General features: G+C 37.6%; 2 protein-coding genes across 7 annotated transcripts in view; one reads left to right on the top strand and one right to left on the bottom strand.

Annotated features, from left to right (window-relative positions):
* The window catches only part of Glurib (Glutamate receptor IB), a 223378-nt gene that overhangs the window by 68680 nt on the left and 130461 nt on the right, over nucleotides 1-24237 (bottom strand). The window lies entirely within an intron of this gene.
* The window catches only part of LOC145933077 (uncharacterized), a 229973-nt gene that overhangs the window by 146415 nt on the left and 59321 nt on the right, over nucleotides 1-24237 (top strand). The window lies entirely within an intron of this gene.

The raw sequence follows: 24237 nt of genomic DNA, 5'->3' as shown, positions 1-24237 counted from the left end.
AACATAAAAAAAAACCAACGATCGTTATTATTGAAAAAGAAAAGAAAAGAATTGTGCGGCCATCTTCAAATAATCCTTAAAATATATTCAGAAATATTTGAGGGTTTTGTGAGTTTTGAAAATTTTATTTACTATATTTTTCTTTATCATCGCATTTATTTTAGGTATCTTTAAAGAATTTACGTGCGATGATAAAATTCTGTCTGATATCTATTTTATAAAAAAAATGCTACGTTGTAATATGCAATATATTTACGCGTTACTGTTATTTATACGCTGTTATTATTTAACACCAACAAATATGCATAGTGTGCGCTTTATAAAGATCGAGCGAACGTCATGTGATAGGTAATCTCGTTGACCATTATGCGTGGTCTTCCACAAAGCACAATAATACCGCAAAAGTGTCAGCTTGCGGTACATACTGAACGCCTGCTGGATAGATTCGTTTTTATTAGCGCGATGGAGACAAAAAGGATTACTAATAAAAACAGTGGCAAGCCACACAGATCTAAATTTGATTACCACGCTAACAAAGTCGCTTTTAATAACGCGAGATAAACGATTGAGTAAGGAAACTAACAATGAACAGAGAAATGTATGTCTTCGTCAATTTACTGTTCGTATCTATCAATATGCTTATTCTATTAGTTTTGCCGCAATCTTCCACAAATGGAATATTATTATTTATAAAATTTCAATATAAATACATTTTTATTTTAAAAATATTTTGCCATGTGAAAATTGACATTATTTAATGGCATGGTCAATGTATATCGCACAAAAACAATTTTTTTTACTCGCGTTCAGCGTTAAACCAATATTGAAGTTTTATTAAAATTCAAACGAAAATGCATACAAAAATACGTAAATATATAAAAAATAACAGATGCTATGTTGCTAAAAAAAATAAACTGAGGTCGCAATGTACTAATCATATACCTATGTGTACACGCAATTATCGTAATTACTGTATTTTATGGTTTTGAGTGTGATTCGATAATATGATAATTTGGAGCTTTGACATTGCGGTGTTAAACCGTAATATACCGAAGATAAATGGCGATGATGGACAAACGCGATAAAACGTATAGAAGAACGAAATGGGTCGAAGGAAAAAGGGAGAGTGACGGAGATAGGATATCGGCTGTACCGATTGCGAAGGTGAGGGAAGATTCAAACGGTTGGAAGCGATCCAAAGGGAAGGTAGGCGGCGGATAAAAGAGTACTGGCGAGGAAAAAGAAACCGAGGAGGAGCTGCAGGAGTTGCAACCCCTACAAGTTAATCGCTAAAGAAGAAACTGACAAGACTTGTGGTCGGAGATTTTTGCACCGTTTGTCTAAATGACTGAGAAACGGTGGTATTTTCGATGCTTAATGTGAATAACATTGCGCTAACAAGCAAGATGTAATCCGATAACCACGGTTAACTTTTCACCTTGCGTTTTTTTACAGTTGAAAAATATTATTTAAACATTTTTATTTACTTTAGTATTTTTATTTACTTATTTTTAAAAATTATCAATATTTAACATTAAACAGTAAAAAAATACATTTAAGTATTTTATATTTTTATTCTATATTTTTGAAACGATTAAAATTCTTTAAAGAAATTTAAAGAATCAAGCACTTGAATTTTTTAATAACAGGATCAATAAAAATAATTCACATAGGCAACAACCGAATATAAATTGCTCCTTTCTTCGATTATATAAAAAGAAAAAAGTGACTTCGGAAACCGCCTCATTAGGCCTACAAATTGCGCACACCTAAAGGCGGAGGTTCTTATTACTCGTTTTGTTGTTATCATTACTGCACCCGTGTATAATTTCGAGTGGTGCGCAGCCTACTTTATTTTAATTATTCTTTTATGCTCGCCCTCACGCCCGGAGTTCGTCCAGGACTTGGGGTTAAAAAAGAACGAAGGAAAAAGGGAGGGAGGAGGTAGAGGACTGGCGCCGTTTTTATTTTCGTTGTTCCGTGGCTACCACGTGTACGTGCAGTAGAGCAGAATTCAGAGATCCGGCGACGCAACGGCCGGCATTTATTGTGGCCACCCCGAGGGTGCATTTATATTCATAAGCATAATGGGGCATCGTGATATATGCGCCCGCGCCTTGGTCAAGAATGTCCCTTCGCTCTTTCGTCATTATTAATTCCGCGTACCGTCGTGACCGCGCTAACACTTGCTAACATTTGCTGACGGTCATAAAAATATGCGTGTCCCCTTCTTTAACTCAGAGAGAGAGAGAGAGAGAGAGAGAGAGAGAGAGGCTCTGCTTCTAATTGTAAGTTATTACTAACACGTTATATGTATAATATATGATTACAAAAATTTATGCCTAAAACTTATTCAATTTGATATATATAACGTAATATATATAATTTTTTATAAATACACATACACATTATAAATACATACATATATATAAAACTGCATGGATATACGTAACTTCATGCATATGTGTGTGTATAAATTAATCCAGAAACTTCAAGCCATACGTACGGTGCACTAAATAAAGCATATAACAGCGGCACGCTGTCGGCGTAAATTTCTTTTTAGCATACATAAATTTCCCTGAAACTACCAATTAACGGGGTAGATATAATTCGCTAAATTTTATAAGATATAACTCGCTAAATTTTAATTAGTTTTCTGGATGTTGCAATTCAGTATGAATTGAAGCTAAATATCAATAAAATGCTATTTTATTTAATTCAAAATCCTTTTGAAATTTTGATATTAATTTCTTAATCCGATGCACTTTCGTATGGGATAAAATTTACATGAAGTATTATAATTTTGATTGTCTAGAGCGTCTCTCTCTATCATTTTATTTGTTCCGATATATCGTGAAAGTTTCGAATCAATACGCAATCCCGTATACGACACACAATGAGCATACCAAAGTTGCGTCAAGTATGCGAAAGGGATGCTCGATCAAGGCGTAGGCGGCAGATGGTCGCAGTATTATCGACTCTATGCATTGGTTCACGACTGTGTGTGTATGTGTGTATGTGAACAAGTTTAGCGTCTATTATTATACTAAATATATCTACTCGCTGCAGCCAGCCTGGGTCAGGCTAATGATGCCGGCAAAGTTTGCATACTGCACGGACAGATGCTACGTTCATGCAGATGATACTTCCACTATCTAATTTCGTTATACATATGTATAGCCGATAGTGCGACACGCGTTGTCCAACAGCTAAGCTGACAACAAATATAGCTGATAATAATGTAACAGTAGAAAAAAAATCCAAGCTTTTATTAAAAAGAAATTATTGCAATTACGATATTCGTTTGCTTAAAATTTTTATCATCATAGAAGTGTCGTTAAGTATAATCAAATAATTTTTTTATTTGAATGTTTTATTTTTTAATAAATCAGTTGTCGAATTTCGTACAATTTTCTTGCGTACAAGCATTAAATAAACGTAATAGTCTGTTATAAACAGTATTTTACACTCCAACTTTTGTTATGAAAAAATCAATTTAAAAGAATGTTGATGATACGAGATAAGTTTATTCAAATCCAGATGTCAACTAGAAAATCCGCTCCTCTTTTGCTTAGTTTATGTTCCACGTTCTTCTTGGTCGAAAAGTTTGAGGAGGCTATTTCATAACTTAGAGATCATCAACAGTAACACTTGCCAGGCAGAATACGCAGAAGTAGACTTGAATATCTCTGACAAAATTATTTTTTACTCTCAAAGTTTCAAGTGCCTATCATAATGTAACCGAGCGATCCCTTCAACTGGGTCGCGATGATGGTGTCCCGCCACCTTCAGCAGGCAACTAGACGAATCTTGTGGCTCCACACTCGACAGTACATAAGACTTCTTCCGCAATAGTAAACTTAGTAAGATTAGTTACATTGTCGTACTTTAACCTTGGACGCTATAATTTCACACCACGGAAGCATCTGCAGCCTTCAAGGAGTGATTATTATAATAAATGAAGGCGGCTTAATAATTACAGATCTTTGTGGTTGGAAAGTATAATTATCGAAATCATATATATTCTACCTTCAAGGTAAGTACATGGAAAATTGATATTCCATTCATTTTGCAAGACTTGTCTTATTTAGCTATATTTAGCCTACTGTATAATAGCTCATGGGTGTTGTATGAACATTGTTAAATATTGCAAAAGGCTCGTGTGTGTGTAAAAGGGAGAAAGTGAGAGAAAAAAATATTTCTCCAAAATATCTGTACCTGTGTCGCCGACTATATATTTAGCAACTATAGAACAACTAATTCCAACTAGCGCGTTCACGAACCATTTAACTTGGTAACTTGTCCTATCACGCATGTTCCTATTTGTCCTTTAGCAGTCGCGGCGTTCGTGCGAGGAGGTGCGATGCAAATACGCGGGCATGCACCGACCTTATCAGAATTATCAGAGCACTGTTTCCTGGCCCACTCCGTATCCGTATGAAGTTCGTCCGCACAATAGACAAAGTTTCCGCGACCCAACGATTATCTCGATTTGAGCCCGGGCGCGCTTGGCGGTGCATACGAATTCTATAGAAATCGCTAAGAGCGAGATACTCTTAAGTGTGGTCGTAAACTCCGCGGAGAATCGTACGCATGTTACACGTAATAGCGGTAAGTCACGATCATCGCGACGAATAAAACTCTATACTCGTTACTAAATGCAAATATGATAACTAGAATTGCAAGGCCTTCGTACAAAAGTGAACAAATTTCCAAACTTCTCACGGTGCGTATAACTTTATGTAAACACTCGTAAACCCTACGCAGATCGCGGTCGGATATTATAGATAACGACAATGAAAGAGATAGTGCGGTATAATGATGTTTCCAATTAAAACTTGAAAATACACACTAATGAGAAAATGTAGATTTGCGGTACAGTTTTCAGGCAGAAAGTCGATAGAAAGTCATCATATCGCTATAAAGTTTGATGAGAGATCGTGCAAAAATTTCCCACATTTTGTTCTCGCGATCGCGTTTTTTCACTTCGATCTATCCTTCTATTTTTGTCTTCATTACGGCGTCTTGCGCGGTGAATAAAAAGCTTTAATTCAATTGCAATTATTAATCACGCGGGCATTATCACGAAATGAATCAGAACTGACCGCGATTTCGCTTCTTAAAATCTTCGAGCGCGGAGTTTTCATTTCAACGGAGGCTGAAAGTCACGGCAGGAAGTAGCCATTATTCTTCTCGGACGATATGTAGGAACGAGAAACGCGTAATAACGCCGAGGAATTTTCCGAGGACCGTCCGGTTTTCCCGCCACACCCTGCGGTCTTTGCCTTCCCCAGGACACAGCTAGTTCCTCTTTTTTTTTTCTCTCTCCTTTCGTTTTCCGAGCGACGTAAAACTTTCTCCCCTTCTTTCGTGTCTTCAGACACGTACATAGGGATTCACCTGTGCGTGAAAGCAGACGGGCCACGAAGTCGAGACGAGAAGAGAGCTTGGAAGGAGGAGTCTTATTGTAGTGGGATTTAAGAGAATTCAGCACGGCACGGAAATTCTGAACAGGTCTAGCCTTGCTTACAGGCGCACACTTCGCAAAACATCTTGTGGGCATCTCGACGAACGTCTGACAGACTGCGGTGACGAAGGTGAAAATAGCATTTGTATTGACATACCGGAATCGACGAGAGGAGCTTGCGATTGTTGCGAGTCCTTCGCATTTACACATTACGTCCGATATTCTATTATACATATATATGATGATGAATATGTATGTAATTGAGAATAAAAACATAAATATATAACAATATTATAAACTTCCACAAGTTGTGTAATAATTTTTTCAAAAGTATGTGTATCAATTCTGATACTTAAAAACATTGAAAAAACATCCCCTCGAAAGCTGTTAACAAGTCCTGCTGTGCAAAGTTTAATTTCCAAAAAGTAATCGATTTCCAGAAGATAGTCGACCCGCGGTAATTGAAACTGGTCGCTCGCCCTTCTGTCTCGTTTTACGCCAGATCGAACGCGGTAAGAAGTATTCTGTACTTGACAGGATTTCGATGGCAAAAAGGGGAGTTATAGAGTAGCTCGTCCAAGGAGTAAGGGCATATGCTTAGACAGGTTATCCAGATTTAGATGGACCATTATATAAATTATCAAAACCAAAATTATTTTTTCAATACGTATAGGATCATCTATGACGATCCACGTCACAATTTTCTAGTCGCATTATCTGCATTAGTGGTCAGTGAGGGTTGACGTTAAAGTAAACGACGTTTTCGTATCATGTAATTAAAATGCCAGTGGCCCCATTTTGGCGACACCGAATTTTGCACGATTGCGGAAACGAAAATTCCTTCAGCCGTTGCGGCCCTTTTATGCGTTATTAAACGAAGTGGAACCGAAAACATCTATTCTCTCGCTGAAATTTTCTATTACTTTCCACTTCGCCGGTAACCTTTTAATTAATGTATTCACGGACCATTCATATCCTTTTCTGTAACACGCGCTATATAAAATGTGAAAAACTTATGATTATTCTTGAAAAAAAGAAAGAGGCATTCTCCAAAGAGCGAAAGATAATTATCCATAAATTTAATGCTACTTGTTCTCAAGTGTCTCAACAAATCATCGTTAAGCCGTAATTACGTAACGACCTATAAACGCCATTTATACACAAACGTAGGTTAAAGTATATTATAAAGCATTGTCGTGCAACGTAAAATACATTGTCACGTTTGCTGTCACATGTAGGTATATAAGACCACAGGATTTTGGTAGGTCATGCATAAAACTGTCACAATAAAGTGAGAATTACATAGAGAAGCATAGATAGAGAAATTTCGGCTCAACGCACACACATGTATTCATCAAATTGAACTATAGAATATAAGCATACATATATCTTAATTAAGATACTATTGTATAGGAATAAAAAGTCATTAAATGTATTAATTACATTTTTTGTATGTTGCGTTTTTGAAAATCAAGTAAAAACGAAGAGCATCAATTATCTTAAATAACATCATTCTCCTATATTTTAACTTTATTCTTCCTTTATTCAAAGAGATTAAATATTTATTTATATATATGAATTTCTCGCAACATCGTTTGTTTTTTGACATCCAAAGCAGACAAATAAATTTTTAAGTAGTCTAAAAAATCTCATTATGCTTAGTAATGGTGCGTTTCAGCTTGTGAATAAAACGAAAAAAAAAACGTGATTTCATGGAGAAAATTGCGTCGTAGATTAATCACACAGTGACACTAGTCGAAGCCCGTGCGTGTCGCATTTCCTCGAGACAAACGACTGGTGCTGGTCGTATTCGTAGATTCTATCGCTTCGACGATAAAACCGTCGGGTCTCCTTCGCCATTCTATTTGTAAGGGCGTACCCTCGCTCTTTTACCCCTTTTCTCAAATCCCCTCCCGTGTCCAGTCTTGGCTGATTCTTCCTCCGTTTCCCTCTGCCTCGTGATGTTTCCACGCGACCCTTTTTCCCCGGATTCCCGTCGTTTCTTTTTTTCTCTCATTTTACACCTCGGCAAGACCAGCGGCCGACTTGCTACAATGGTTTGAAGTAGCGATTGAATTTGTAAGCTCGCTCGTGCGGGAAGACCTGCGTTTGGTCGCGCGTATGCACGTTGGAATAACCTGGTAGCGAATAACCCGAGCGAATCATTTGACCGTAACGCACGTCCGTTGTCGCGAAAGAAGTGATCGTTCGCGTTGTACGTGCTTCCCATATGTAAACGCCACTCGGCCTTGACAACGCGAATCTCCTTCGCAAAATTCGGCACGAGATCACGTCAATTCGATCATCGCATTTCTAGATATCATTCACGTGCTTCCGGTGAATGCGATTCTACACTATTCCATTTACTTGGTCAGATCTAAATTCAATTGAATTTGCAAATCTCGAATGGCGAGTTTTGTTCTCGCAGTAACAGTAAACAGATATGATAAACACGAAGACGATTTCAACATGGTGTTTGACTACAAAGCATAGCAGTCTATTCTAAGATCAAACACGAATGCAAATTAGCATCATATATATACAAATAATGTTATAAAAAAACAATGTATTTTAGGGAATTTTTTCCTGAAGAAACAATTACAGATAATATTTTCTGGCAAAAAATTAATTTAAACATTGTAAATTTAATTTCTACAAAATCTTTTCACAAAAAATGGAAATATTCAAAGAATTCAATCTCGCGTTGCACATATTTATAAATATTTTGCCCCACCTTCTATGTTGCAACAGAATTATCTGCCTAAATTTAATTAGTCAAGAGTGTTCGATCTGTAGCTGCAATTTCTTCAACCGTATACATATCGAGTAGAGTCAAACTAGGTGACCAGTTTGATCGCAAGCGCGACCGGAAATCAATCTTACTTGAGTCATGACCGCGAATGCAAACCATGTTCTAAAGCTCTTAGTACCGCGAACTCTTTGATGAAAGTTTAATTAGTTTACTCGAGATGAATTATCCATAATTGCAGTAATAGAGTAAATCCAATTGACATATTTCTTCCTTCCCTTCCCTACTCAATTTTCGTTCTCTCGCATTGTTCCAATCGCAAGTATCGAGCTGTTCGTAACCATACAAACAAGATTGGTTCGCAAACTTCGAATAGAGGAATATGCACGGTCTTATACATAGGCGAACATCAAACGCAGGCAAATCCAGTGAGCCGTTTAACTGTGAAGAGCAGAAGCTCGACTTAGATACCGTGGCTTGAACGCAAATAGATAGCCTAGATATTACCCCCGAATCTTCACAAAGGTGCTATTTATTCACGTACAACACGCCCGAAATAAAGTCAATAGTATTTCAACAAGCTATACCGATGATATGTGTATCATCAATATACCATTTATTCGGCAAAAGCGGCCGATATCAATAATTAACGGTGCAGAAATGAATGAAAGGTTAATAAAAAAAAATATTGCGTTGAAAAACTCAAATTTCGACCATGTTATCTCTTTGATGCGGGATTTAATTAAAAACAGTCGCGTCAATTTTTGGCTTTATTTTGTATAATACCATTTTTCCCCCGAGGTTTGTATTCTTTTATGAATGAAAAGAAGTAATATTCTATTTAGTACGCCAACTCACGCGCGTATACGTTTTTATAAATTCACTTTGTACCAGCAAGCTGTGCACGACTCTAATTCCAGACCGACCGATGGACATTAAAGTAGCGGACGCCGCACGTCATTTGATGCCGCACATCATTCTCTACAAAGAAATGAGGAAAACGTGGACTGGCATGCAAATGCAAAACTTTATATATCTTTTTGACACTGATTCTTTCCTCTCCGTTCTCTCGCTCTCATCTCACGCGATCACTATTTTCCGTATTTATCTGCATAGCGTACGTGTATGCTACGTAATGCATATTCGCGTAACACGAATAGATCCGTCTACGCCCATCAAACATATTCCCATTTATCATATTCGGATCTCATCGCCTTTCGTTTCCATTTCTGAAAAAGAGCTAATGCTCCTTCATCCATTCCTTTAACGTCGAGTAGTCTCCAACTGTCCTTTTTTTCCAGCTGGTTGACAGGCGAGAATGAGAACGGCGGAATGGTGATTAGCATGAGAAAGGTTCTTTTATTCCTACCGTGTGTCATAGTACAGACGTAATAAGTTTTCCATTCAGATAAGAAGTATTATATGTCTATCTGTAGGTATATGCAAAAGTATACACGAAGCACGTATAACTAATAGCGACGTAACATTGAAATATTGATCGGACGTCCAAAACGCAAGAGATGATGTTATCGCGGGCGTAGATATATCGCGCGGATTCGGCCGAAAATCTGGTGGGCTTTCCAAAAATTATCGGCTGGCCGAGGGTCGGCGAGCTCGAAATCGAATAGCCGAAATTCTCGATATCGGCGGACATACGTAGGACCCTTATAAGACCGTTATCAGCGTCGTTAAACCGTCGACTCTAATAGCGATTTCGATATACTTGGGATCGTGTCCCGGTCCCCGTCGCCGGGGATATCCGCTTGCGAATCCGGGTCCAGCGGACACCCTCCTTCGTGACCTGTCGCAGGATTTGCCGCTCCAATAAAAGGATTAACGGAACGAGGGTTAATCCTAGTGGAAGGACCGCTCTCACACTCTTCGTGTTCTTCCTGCCTCTATCTCTCTCTCTCTCTCTCTCTCTCTCCTCGCGACTGTTCCGCTTCTTCTTTATCCTTATTACAACTCTACCTATATTGCTGTCTGATTAGTGACTCTGTCCTGTCCCATTGGCCAGGAACTTCGACGTCGATAACGAACAATTATTTTCGTTTAAAGTGTATTCTCGCATTTACTTTACGCTTCAATTTAATGATAAGTAGTTTAAGCGTAGCAATGGTCAGACATATCTCTCATATCCTTATTTAATCCTTATTTAAAACATTTTATTTTATTAATTGTTTTATTAATTTAAAGATGATGTAATTAATTTCAAAAAATTCTAAAAAATGGTAATTAAAACTAATATTTTCTGTGATTATTTTGACGATATAGTGAATAATTCTCAAAACGCGAAAAGTATATTTCTTATAATTAATAATAGCGAAATGGTTGATAAAAAATATTTAAAGCTATAAAAATAAGATCATAAATAATTAGATAAATAGATAAATATAATAAATATGATATAAGTGTAAGAAATACACATTCTGGAGTAATACATGTTGATAATGACGTGTGGACATATGTATTCTCGTGTTACATAGCCATGTTCATATTACGTACCTGTAATACGAAGATACAAGATTATCGTCTGACATAGTTGTAGTATGTTGTGAAATATATGGCAGCTAGGGTCGAGGAAGTTTCAGATAAAATCCATAGGGAACGTATATCGAAAAACGATTAAGAATAACCAAAGCGGACGAATATGAGCCAGCCGTAAATTTTCCCAGCAGGATTTGTTCCATTAAATGTGGAGATTATTATTATCGAGGAATATTCAGGATTTCGGTCGGTTGATCGATCGTATCGTATTATGTTTACAATGACAAGAGTCCCACGATACTGTATCAGCTGAACTAACGTTATCATGGTTTAATTCGATTTTAATTGTTGTGAAGCAATACCTATAATCCATTTTGATGGTATACGCTTGATAAGGGATATTTATACAGATCTGCAAGAATTTAAATATATATATAGAATTTTAAATAAATGTGAAAATATTTTGGATGTTTTCGGTAAAATAATTTATCGAAACAATAACTTTCAATATTACAAAAATATCCCTAATATTTATAAAAGAAAAATCCAGTTGAATCAGATAATTTAACAATGATTTTATCAATATTCAATAAATATTCTTTTTCATTCTCGCAGAATAAGTAATAGAGCAAAGACTCGCATTATACAATAGTAAAGCTTAAAGCAATATCGTTACGTGCAACTCGGTAATCCGCATTGATTAATTCTCGTCGCGTTCGAGAGAGCATGCAATGTCGATTTTAATTTTGCACATTCCGAGTCAGGCGTCGCGTCGAGGGAAAGAAGTCGCATCGGCATGAGGGCTAAGGGCAAGAGTGAAGAAAAAGTGTCGCGATATTTTATGGGAAAAACTCTTCGCCCTTTCCCGCCTTAAAGCCGCCTCTTACTTTTTTCCCCTCTTTCAATGGCTTTACTTTCTCTCTCTCTCCCTCTCTTTCTTTCTCTCGCCCTCGACTCTGCCTTCAATGTTGTTTCTTTTTGCCCTCCCTTTTTTTTCCTCCTCTTTCGTCCTCGCATCCCTCGTCGTCATCCTCTTTTGCGCCCCAGATATTCGATGTAAGGTGGGAGGAACGGTTTCGGGGGGGTTGTAGGCGGTTTGTGAATTACGAGACGTTGCGGAGAGAACGCGAATAGCGTGGAAATTGTACCGAAGCGATAATCCAACGTTCGGAATGTACGTAGTTACCGCATGCACCGTGATATGCACACGCGCGTGTACGTTCGCCAAGTGTAAGAAGATTATAACTCGCACGGTGGAAACAAACGACTCGAAGGTACACACGTAATACATTTTAAGTCACGTAATAGAATCACGGGCGCACATATTGCCGTTAGCATATTGCCGTTTTGATTTAAGCGTATACCTAAATCAAATCATTCGAAATATAAACAATCTTTAATTAATAGTACAATTTAATCATTATAAAAAAAATCCGTGCTTAGCTACTTCACGAGGTAATTTTTAAAGAGCTTTATTGAAATATAAATGGATATATTGCAAAAATTATTAGTATAGAAATCTGCAAGAAAATTTCAAACATCACAAGAGTAAATGTCCTTATATAAGAGCGTACTAATAGAATTACCATTGATATATATGATAAAATGTTTCATATAGTTTCTACATCTTCTCTTTTCTGTACATTAAAGTCTATTCAACTTTAGAGCAAATAAAATCAAAATAAGAAATGTTTTCTTCGTATATCGTTCTTCGTTTATATTATCGTTTATATTATTTTCCTCGTAAAAGAAATTTCTCGTAGAAATCATTATCCATAAAGTTCAATTTCCCTGTCACATTTTCCGAAAGAAAAGAATTGTATATATAAGAGGATATTAAATAAAGAGAAAGAAAAAAAGATAATGTGTACGGATATGGCAACCGGATGCAATGTGAACAGGAAACGAAGAGGCAAATGCAATCGATCTCGTAAAATAAAGGTACACGTAACTTTGAAAGATCTTGGAAAGTCGCGTCAAAGTTTGTACGTCGCATTTCAATACTTCTTATCCGGCAAAGAAGCGAAAAATTCCGAACACGCTTCTCAGTCAGCGCTTTTTCGACGTCCAAGTTTACATTGGCGCGGAGAGGGGCAGGTTCATCTTGGAAACGCATTTCCGGTCGAGCCGACAGCCCTTCGACCTTTCTTGCTAAAACTTGGACATTCTGTCCTTCGTTTCGGGAAGACCGAATTCCAGCGAAAACTTTCCGTTGGGTGTCGCGGTAAATGCGAAACTTCTTCGCTTATTTCTCTGGACAAGGGATTCGCATCGTTGGACTTGACGTTCATATCCGTCGTACGTTACAATGCGCGATATAGATGAAATGGTCAAGTTTTTAGCGGTTATAATAGCCCTTTATTGATCGTACATTTGTGAACAATGTTGCAAGCTTTTATGCATATTTTGAGTATCGTGTGCCTTTATATAAAATTAGAAAAATTAATTATTATTTGTTTAGAATTGTTTCTTTCATAGAAATAAATTCTTAATTTGAAACTACACATGTATGTATATGTATAAATATTATTTTTAATACTTTTAATTAACATGTACATAATTAATTTGGAGTTCTTGATGTTTGATATATAAGTAAATAACATGAGTAAACTGAGCCTTAATATGTCCCATGCTAGTTTTTCGCTTAGGCAGAAACTCCGTTTCTAGCAACTTTATGTTTCAGCTACAACATACTATGTTCGAGAACTTTGACACGCGATAAAATGCAAAAGTTAAGTAATGTAAATACTAAGTTTCGTCCGAACTGCAATTTAATATCTAGTTGAAAGAGAAAGAGAGAGAGAGAGAGTCGAACAAGTTTCACAATTCTTTTTCTTTTCTTTTAAACTTAGATTATTTGTATATATACATTGTAAAAGATGCAAGAGCCGGCCGAATTAATTTAAAAACTAATAATATTTTATTTGTTATTTGATATATTTTCTTATTTACAAATAGAATATTAATAATATACTCTTATGATATAGCGAGAAATTTTTCTATTAAAGAAATTCATGACGTAGATGCGCGAGATGGAGAGTAAATAAGCAATTGCGCGATAACTCGCATTAAATCCAGAACTGCTATAAACTTTTAATCACAGCGAATGACATTTCGCTTTCGAAATATTATGCGACTCTACGCCCTTCCATCTCTGCTAAAACTTGAATGTCCCGCTCGATGTCGCGGTAGGACCAAATTCCAGGGAAAACTTTGCGTCGCCGTAAATGCAGAACTTCCCCGTTCATTTCCATAAAGCCAGCACCACGTCACTTAACCTCGGCGAGGAGGTATATATATTTAGGTGCGCACACATGGGGTATGTATATATGCGTTTATATATGTGTATCGCATCGCCGTCTCCCATGCCGCGTTTGTCTTCATTCGAGTCAGTAGGTACGACGGGAAAAAATGGTGCGGCAAATAGGTGGAAAAATGGCCGAGAAAATGGTCGTCTTGGCGATTACCGGTAAGAGGAATAAATCGTGCGAGCACAGGTTGCTCGAATTTTCCGTTAATTTTTTTGCAAACTGGGAATAGGGTGCACTCTTTCGGCGAGCGATCTTTTTGCTCGCACTCTTTCGTGCCTCATCATGTGCATCATCTACTTTATATATCTTTCAAACATTAACTGTGATATAAGCTTTAACGTTATTACTAATGTTTGTTTTTCCTTAATTAAAAAAAATACATTTCTTTACTTTATAATAACATTAAATAATTATTAAATATGTAATCTCTTGTTCTAATACAGTGTATTTTATATTTCATTAAATGTGTCGCTACATGATTTTCGGAATCAACGCCTGCATCAGGATGCGACATCGGTTATAGATCATGAATGCCCGAGGGCATTGGCAAATTTTCTTAATAGATGACGCATGATCCGATCCACGTTGACAGGAAACGCGCTATTATAACGAGATAAAATTGACGTATGGCGCCGTGATACCGTGACGGATGAGATATGTACGTGCCGGCGTCGCGGCTAGAAATAATTTTTTCCAATTTTTCATGAAGCAAAACGTTCGATCCGACCGGAACGATAAGGATTCCCGCATAAATCGCGCGCTGCAAGAGCGAGGCCGCGTTATCGAACCAGCGACAGTATGGCCGAGCGCGAGAGAGCGGCCCCTGATAAAGTTCTGTCATTTTTATCGGCGAGTCGCTCGCAGAGGTTCGTTAAAAAAAATAAAAAAAATCGAGTTGCCAGGTCAACCTCGTCAGACCGGATTATCAGGAGGGTGGTTTTGCGACGGCGGCGGCACGATTATCCAACGCGACGACAAAGCGACACAAGGCACAAATCTCATTTTAGAAAGTCGCGCGCAACGAGTGTCAACCGTTCCTTCACACAGCTCGTCTCTCGATAAATTACAATATCGCGCCGATCGATCTCTTTGTTTCCGGTGCTTCGTTTACAGCGCGCTCCGCTACTAACGAGGAAGGAAATAAAACCAGTCCCCGAGTCCCGTGAGTCTAATTTCATTGTCGTGTGGATGCGTAAAACTGCATTTCGCGTTTTATTTGCTTCGATAGCGCGTCGTTCCTGGGGACATTCCACGTTTTTGCGGACAATCCGACGAAAAGCCACCTATACGATCGTGAAAACGTATCAATTCAGCGTGTGTTGTAACACAAAGAAATAAATTATTTCTGCTACAAAAAATTAGTAAAAAATGTTCATAGATAAATATAATCCTTTTCTCTTTTCTTTTTTTTGCTAAAAAAATTTAAAATATATCTATACTTATATCTACTGTTAAGTATATCTAAACTATATCTATTGTTAATATATTTTTATAAATATTATAATTCCCTTCTCGGTATTTCGGTTAAGCAACGATACAAAGGACATCCGGTTTATAGTTTGAGCGACACCCTACGAAATTTCACATCAATTAACATCAGCCTTCGTCGGCCTCGTCGTTAGCGAAGAGGACCGCTCATAAATTAACGAAACAATTAGCCTTAACGCGCCGTCCACGGAATCTTATGAAAATGCAGGACAAAACGGTTCCCTGGTCTCACACGACTTCCGCGGTATTCGCGTTACGGTGGTCCCCTGCAAATTCCGCTCGTGGAAATAGTCGGGGGAATAACGGGGACGAAACTGGCCGGGATTACTGGGCCGCGGGTGACGACGGAAGGCCAAGGAGAGAGAGAAAGCAGGAGCGAGAATGCCCGGGAGTTGGGTGAGGGTCGAACATTAGAATTCATGCGGAGACATTTGCGGTCCGGCTCCTAACGACCGGGCGTAAAAAGCCGGCCGAAGCCGCGAAGTGGAAGGCAGGTCGAACGGAGATAGCTAGACAGAGGGGAAAATGACGGTGAAAAAGAGAGGGGAAGGGTTGAATGCGGTTGAATGCGGAATGAATAAAAAATGATGTGTTTGAAGGGAAGGAAAACGAGAGGGAAATGAGGGTACGCGTGAAATCGAGCGTCTGTTACACTAACGACGAATCGCGTGTAATCTCATTGCGATAGGTTTGAATAGAACGATAGTACAAATTAAGTAAAATGGAGCGTACAATAATGAAAAAATAAAGATATACATTTATACATACATATGTAGAATATATGCGCGCTCTCATCATTGATATAGAAAAAAATTAATGAAAGTTGTGAGAGCATGAAACAATTCAGGTTGCGAGATGCATACAGATCGAATAGCTAAGCGGTCAGTTTTGTTTGGCACGCATGTGACATTTTAAAGATTTCATTTATTAATTAAACGGTAACATAGCGCGACTGGTGACGGCTAGTGAAAGTGTTAAAATATACAGCGATGGAAAAAGATGTTGACGTAGTATGAATAAAAGATTGTGTAGTTGAAGCGAGATAAAGTGAGCAGATAAATTGCATTTTAACGCGTAGTTACATCGCAGGAAAATTTAATGCAACGTGACTTCTATAAATTTTTACTCCCTCTCTCTCGATAAAAATATTATATTAAAAAAAAATATTCTCTTGTTTATCTTAATCCGTCAATAATTGTTATGTAAAGTGGCTTTTTCAATTAATGGATGCGCAAAATGTGCGTACAATTAAAAAAAATGAAAATGAAAATGCGTTGCGTTATCTATTTTGCCAATATACAATACAAGCCAATATTGAATTTAATGTAACGTGCATACTATAATATCATGTGCAATTATAATAATTATCTCGAATTTCGGAAGATAAAATTAGACATCAAAATGGAATTAAATCACATAACCGAGGATTATATTACATCTATATACGTATGTATAGATAAAGCATTTCCCAAAATTACATTCATCAGGCGTAGCAGGCGCAAGACTATCGGACGAGCCATTTTTCACGAGGATTTTGCCGTAACAAGATTTGTTTATTTGGGAAATGAACGCGAAACTGAAACGGATGTGACGAAACATCCGTCAAGCTGAAGCTGACAAAAAAATAAACGCGCGACACAGCCACGATATTCACAACGTGGGGCAAACGCAAAGAAAATAAGGATAACTGGAATATAATATAATATAGGTAGTATCCGCGAGAAAGAGAAAGAGAGAGAGAGGGAGGAGGGGAGATGCAAATGTACCTATATCTATTTATCCATGGAACGAACTCTGGACAGAAGTTATACGAGAGGACGAGCGACGGATAGAAGTTATACGAGCTTGCGCTGAGCTAAGGACGAGCTTGAACTTTCCCTAGTCGGAATGCACCAAGGCTTGGTCGCGAGAACTCAAGCTCGTTAGTATATCCGCGCTCGTAAGTACCTACGATTGCATGGAATCCAAATAAGGATAGAGACTGAGGATACAATCGCAAAATCCCTTTCCATTGTAGAGTTCTACCTTTTCACGACGTTGCACGTCCTCCGACGACACTTGACGGTACTCGTGGATAATCCACCATATCGTCAAATTGTCATTTTTGCGTCGGTGAAAATGTAGATAATAATAGGAGGGTAGAATAATAAATAAACAGAACTCCTCAGTTATATTTCTAATTATATAAATAACAATTTAAAAATACGCAGATATTTGCGTGCGCGATTACTAACAAAATAATTAAAGCTCAAAATTAATTGGCATCAATTTAGGCACTAATTTAAGACCAAGATTATTACTCTATAATAATCGTATATAATTTTACGTATATATTTCTTTTGATCTTTCATTTCAGTCATTGTGTGACTTCGCTATATGGCTCAACAAGCTATTTTGAAGTATGTCGAAGAGTTCTGACAATGGAAAAGTAAATGAAGTTCGACTCTCCCGTCGTGAGAAGCCATGCTTTGTGCGAAACGCCTTCTAATTCTCGCGACAAGAGTTCCTACCGATCCCCTTTCCGGGTTGCTGTAGCCATCCCACCGTAATTAATGTACCACGGTACTTCTACCATCGAAGGGAGGATCAATTTTAAGTTTAACAAACGAGCTTGTAACGTCGTAGACAGTGAAGCCGACCCCCGTCTCTCTCGTTAACTTTCGCACCGCGTTATAATCATAAATTGGCCAGTGAGAACGGCAATATACTGGATTATTGGTGATTAGCCGTGGAGCGTGTTACTTTTCCTCGATCGATCGACCCTGAGCGATCGGAGATACCTTTGAGATGGCGGTGATTCTTACACTATTTTCAACCTGATAATATACGCCAAAGAGTAATATGCAATATATTATGGTCTTATATAAAAAATTACTCGCTAAATTTACATATCTAACAAATAAAAATATATATGTATCAATGTGTGTGTATGTAAAAATATTTTTCAAAATAAATATTTTTAGCACACTTATTTTATGTTAAAAACGCAAACACACACGTGTCTTTAATAATTAAAATGCAATTTCTCCAAAATTTTCCTTCACTTTCCATCATTTTACTCGAGCGATTTATGTCTGTTTATCCGAGAAAATTCCGAGATACGATATTACAGCACGGTTATATTCTTGAGAAGGAAACAGTATTACGCGCTGCGTCAACCAAAGTTATTATGTCTGCTTTCTTTGTTGCTTCGAACGTTTAACTCGTTGAAGTCGGCAGGCGAACAAAGTACGGAGTATAATTCACTCCGTTTGATTTATTTCGTCCGATTTATCTTGTTTGCATGGCATTTTTTCCCTTGACTTTGGTACGCTTTGCGCGTAGTAATATCGCGAAAAAGATCGTTTCACGAGAACTCGACGGCGAGCGTCAAACAACCTTTTTGGGTCTTAAAATACATTTTTCTGTACATTAATGTCATAAATTATGGACGCTTACGTCTCTTCCTGCCTCATCCTTTGGCGAATTTATGGCGAAAATATTAGAATAAAAAGCGTTTTACTTCAGTTTTTGCTTCGAACGACCAAATTCAATATATTATCCAATATGATGAAAATATACGTGCACCTGGCGCATACATGTGCGTCTACTTTTGAATGAAATCATCTCCTATCACGACGCACTTTACCGACAACTGACAAGCATTTTCATACTATTCAGCCCGAAGTTCTCGGTAAAGAGCGTTCCGAAGAGGAAAGCTCGGTAAAAAGTGCTTCAGACAAGGAGAGAGAGAGAGAGGTTTTGGTAAAAACTTTTTTTTCTCGATGAAATTGAAAAGCTCGTCGCTTGGCGGAATAAATGTCGATAAAAATCATTTCTCTTCATAGACCGACGATCGACCTTTTTATGTCAACGCGTCCGATTTCTGAACTTTGCTTTAATCAGAACCGCGTGAGCTTTGCTCCTCAAAGACGAGCGACCGCTTTTCGATCTGGCGATTATTAATATCGATGAAAATTGATCACCCCTAGCGGGGGCACTTTTCAATCATCAATATTAATTAGCCCGTGAAACCGCGCACAAATTAAGAAAGTTCGTCGAGTGGAAAAGAAAAAGGTAAAGAGAAAGAGAGAAGCAAAGAAAGAAAAAGAGTGAGTCCGATGGCAAAGATCATGGATACGAAACGCCGCTTTGCTACTTCTTTAATCGTTGTTGTTCAGTTTGCGTGTAGTAAATCTGTACCCGGATTAAACTTTAAATTCTTCTAACGCCACTATTTTCGTTCTTTCGCTCGTTTGAGAAAATGTCGAAGGTCTTGAACGAATTGTCGGGACTAATCAACAATTTTGTGTTCCTTCGCGCGGCGATCGGCAGACAATTATTCATCGGAGATAAAGCGGATATCCGTGTTATCCAAGTTAGTGGAATTCTTGCTCATTACGCGCGACTGCCTTCCTAATCTTAACGAGTCGATCGACCTTGTCATCTTCAATCTAAATGATTACAGGTTGTTTTTCTCTTTTCTCTATTTTCTCTCTCTCTCTCTCTCTCTCTCTCTCTCTCTCTCTCTCTCTCTCTTCTGTATATCTTTCAAAAAAAGTCAAAGTTTTTGATCTGATAACATTCGTGATTGTTATATATACTATTAAACTCGTAGAATTATTATATTTATTCAATGTCACCATGTAACTCTATCTATAGCCAATTATAGCTAAAGATATATTGATTCATCATTGATTCGTAAACTTCACGCCAAGAGGACGGGAGGTAGATACCCATAACGCGCCTTTCAATTACTCCGGAGAACTTAATTATTCGTTCCGCCACGCCGATTACCTTCATTCAATCATCGACATTTATGGCGGCGCGGCTGAGGGATTATCCGCCAGCCTCCGATAAGATACTTCCCGGCCGATTTTTCCTCGCTTCTGCAACCAATCTGCAGTTCTTATCGATTTCTTATTACTTGGAGAACGGTTCCCTCGTTTCCGCCGCTCGTTTCTTGCGCCTCGCCTGACTTTCGAGGATGTTGGAACCTCCGGGGTGTCGTTACTCGCACGTTTCCATACTACTTGCTCCTTTCCTCGTTCACATTGCTAATCTATCCGACGTAGGTACTAAGATGGTATTTGCCGTTGTCAGCACATTGGCATGATCGACTTGTCCCTGTCTGACGATTAATTCATTCACGACGTACTACTTCTACGTGCCGAATTTTTCACGAAAAAATTTTGATATGTTATAATGAATGATGTTATACACTTAATTAAACATCAAAGTATTAATAACATGTAAGACTCTCGCGTAATATGATGAAGTACGCGTAAAATCCATACCGCCAGCTGATGTCTACGTTTGTTACGTAATATTGCGATGCCTTTGTTGACATGGCACGTGTTGCAGAATTAACAGTAGTTTATTACACCGTTGCGACTACCAGTAGAAATTAATTATTTCACAAGCTATAGCTTGAATCGTCGATTAATTAAGCGTTGCTACTGAATTAAACTCGTTTTCAAGCGCGTAATTAATCGCACGCATCACAGCGTAAATTAGCAAGCACAGAGTTATCAATTATCAATCAACACGTCAAGGATTACTGCGCTTCGAGATAAAAAAAACATCTTTACAAAGCAAAAACAATAAAGCATACTGAATATTCCGATATATATATAGAAGATGATTGTTTTTCGACATGCAGCCAACAGGTTTGAGGACGAACGGAAATCTCAACGCGACACGAAACAGGGAAAAGAACAAGCGTTCGGAAATAATTCCTTGAAGGCAGCTGTGAGGAGCGAGATTCCGAAGTGAGAACGACGACGTCGCGACTCGAGGTGGCTCACCGCGAAAGTTTTAAATGGCCGGGGGACACAGCAAAGACTCGCGGCATCTCTCCCCCAATCTAATTCGAAAGTTTTAAATCGAAAGCGTAATGACCTGGCGCTCGCGCCGAGTTTTCGTTGAGCGCCGCGCCGATGTCGCGATGAACGCGAAATATCGTCCGTGTAAACACGGTAAACATATGAGAACGCACACGGGCGAAAGTTAATGTATACAAACAACGAAACAAATTTGCAGTATCCACTTTCCGCGAGCCACTTAATTAACTAATTGAAACCCGAAACCCGATTATTGCGCAAGGTATATTTTCAAAGCCCTGATTACAGCGTAATTATGCATACGACCACGTAAAGAACAAATCATGTTATTTCAACGGTACATCATTAATTTCGTATATTATATATATTAAAATACGAATATAAATATTCTGCATGATACGACAGAAATATTTGCGCGTGTAGCATTTAAATGATGTCACGTTTCTGTCTCTGTATGACTTTTGCGTGTTGATAAATATGATACACATTTCACACCTGTTCAAATATAATTCATTCATTCCAAAACACACTGTTTTTATATTTATAAGATATATATTAGATTTGATGTACTTTCTCACGTTTCCGTAGTTCGAAATCTGTCGTGTAGCTAGTGTTACACATGGTGGATCATCTGTCATTACAAATCACCTAACAGATTTGAAACTTGATTATTACATGTAATTTGCACGGAAATAAATTTCACAGAACGGCGTGCAATGCTACAATTATTCTTGTAGATAGATTCGAACATTAAGGATGTCTTAATTTACACTGATGAGTTTCGATAAGTTATGCAAGAAATTAGATAAGATAAATCTCTAAGTACCGCATGACAGATGTGATATATGAGTGTAAAACTATGCTCGAGTCAATTTCAGCTAAAATTGGAGCCGCGTCGAGCGGGTTCTCAAACTACAGAATAATATACGTTTGCATATTGCGTGTCTGCGCGAGTAACTTTGAATGGGCCCTTAACCTGGACAGTCAAGCCACACCACGTCCCTTTCCGTGAGAAATGACAATCGGAAATGACGCGTTCTCAGCTACCCAGAGGCTTGGTCTGCTCCCTCGGTGAGAACAAATAGCATTTCTCCGCGAGTTTACCGAGTTTTCGTGATATCATCATCACCAAGCAATAGTATTATGATTTAAACATTTTCTGTATGTCTCGAAAACTAGGAAAGCTAATTCTAGTAAGCTATAATTTGCATAGTTACTTTGCTACCTTAGTCTTGGTAATCACATATGAATGACAATATTAATATACATTTCTTAATAAAATTTTATTTCTCTCTCTCTGTCTCTTATATAAATTTTGTATTGGTGCGATGATCAATTTGATTATCATTTATATGTATTTATTATTTTCATTATCAATAACAATTCCGTATTAATAATTATACAATGCGAAATTATAACGCGTTGCATAAAATTTTTGTGAGCATTGAATTTGAGAATATTAATAAATAACAAGAATAAATTCGACACGCATGTTCTCTCGTTTTTTTATGCTCTATTATTAAGTGTGACGAAACCGATGTATTTTTTATTCCGCATAGCATGATATTTCTCCGTGACACACAGAGCCCTTTTCGCACGCCTTCTATTTTTGCAGTATCCTCGGGTAACTCACCAGTTTAGTCCGCTTTTATGGCGAACGGTTTCCCAGCGATACTGGGTGAAAAATATTCTTGTGCATGAACAGGGAACTCCTCCGAGAGACATTACCATTACCACTCATCTGGTTACTCGAGAACCAGAGAATCCCCTCATCTGTCGTTGTCGCCAGGCTAAGTTGCGAGGAATGAAACATTTCTGCGGTAGGTATGTGTAATATATTCATTAAATGAGTAAAACGATGCAGATCTACGAGAAAGTATACGCGGAATAAAATGCGAAAGAAGATAGAGGATGCTTGCGAGTAAATTATGATTTGAAGATAAACCTGAATGTATGTACGTACGTGATTTTATGTCTTGAATATATGCACCTGATATTCATACGTTAAATATTTTTATTTCACAAGTATTAAAGTTTCAATTTGAAACTTTGTAATTAATTTTACCTTGCTGAGAATTATGTATCGATATGTATGTACCTGTTCATCAATGATTCATGAACATGTAAATATTTCTTTGTTTACTTTAGAAATAAATTATATTCTTGTCGAAACTTTTTAATATTTCATTATAAAACCGTGTGTGCAGTAATATTTATGCTCGAAATGAAACGATTATGTATGTACGTGTATATATACACAAAATGATGCAACCGAGTTAATGATGTTTGATCCAAGTTGTTAATTACAGAATCCATGCAGCAAGGTTTAAAGATTATGTAGATAAAGTTCATCGTAACTGCGGGAGCGTCGTGGAAAGAAAGTTTTTCGCCGTCTTGGAACTTTCACGGCATCCTGCTCGCATTTTATAATAAAGATACACTCCTCGCCAACGCGACGGGTTCTCATCGACCTCGGTTTTCGTCGACCTCATCGTGTTTGCCAAAGTAATGCATACTTTCGGATAAACTGCGCGGGAATTGAACACGGCATCGCATCTGACGTCGCGTAGAACTCGACGAAAATGATGTCGGACATTAGAGCGGAATGTCTCTTAAGTGACAATCGACGACATTGTTTAAGCTTATCTTGGAATTTTTTAAGTTTCGTGTTCAAAGATTAAGGTAATTCGAAATTCCCTTGAGTTTTCAGAATACCCTCACTTTAGTGAACTTTACATAATATTATAAATTATATATTTAAAATATTCGCCTACTAATAAATTTTATATATTTGTATCTACTGGTAAGCGAAAAACATTAAAATATAACTTGACTTGTTTTTATGATACAGCACAAACATGTACCGTAGAAACAAATTAACAAAATTCATTATATATAATCTAATTAATTATA

Source organism: Prenolepis imparis, unplaced genomic scaffold (genome assembly GCF_030444845.1).
Source record: "Prenolepis imparis isolate NDT839.2.m4 unplaced genomic scaffold, iyPreImpa1.0 SCAF_2, whole genome shotgun sequence".
NCBI classification, from domain to species: domain Eukaryota; kingdom Metazoa; phylum Arthropoda; class Insecta; order Hymenoptera; family Formicidae; genus Prenolepis; species Prenolepis imparis.
This window is presented reverse-complemented; position numbering and strand designations above follow the sequence as displayed.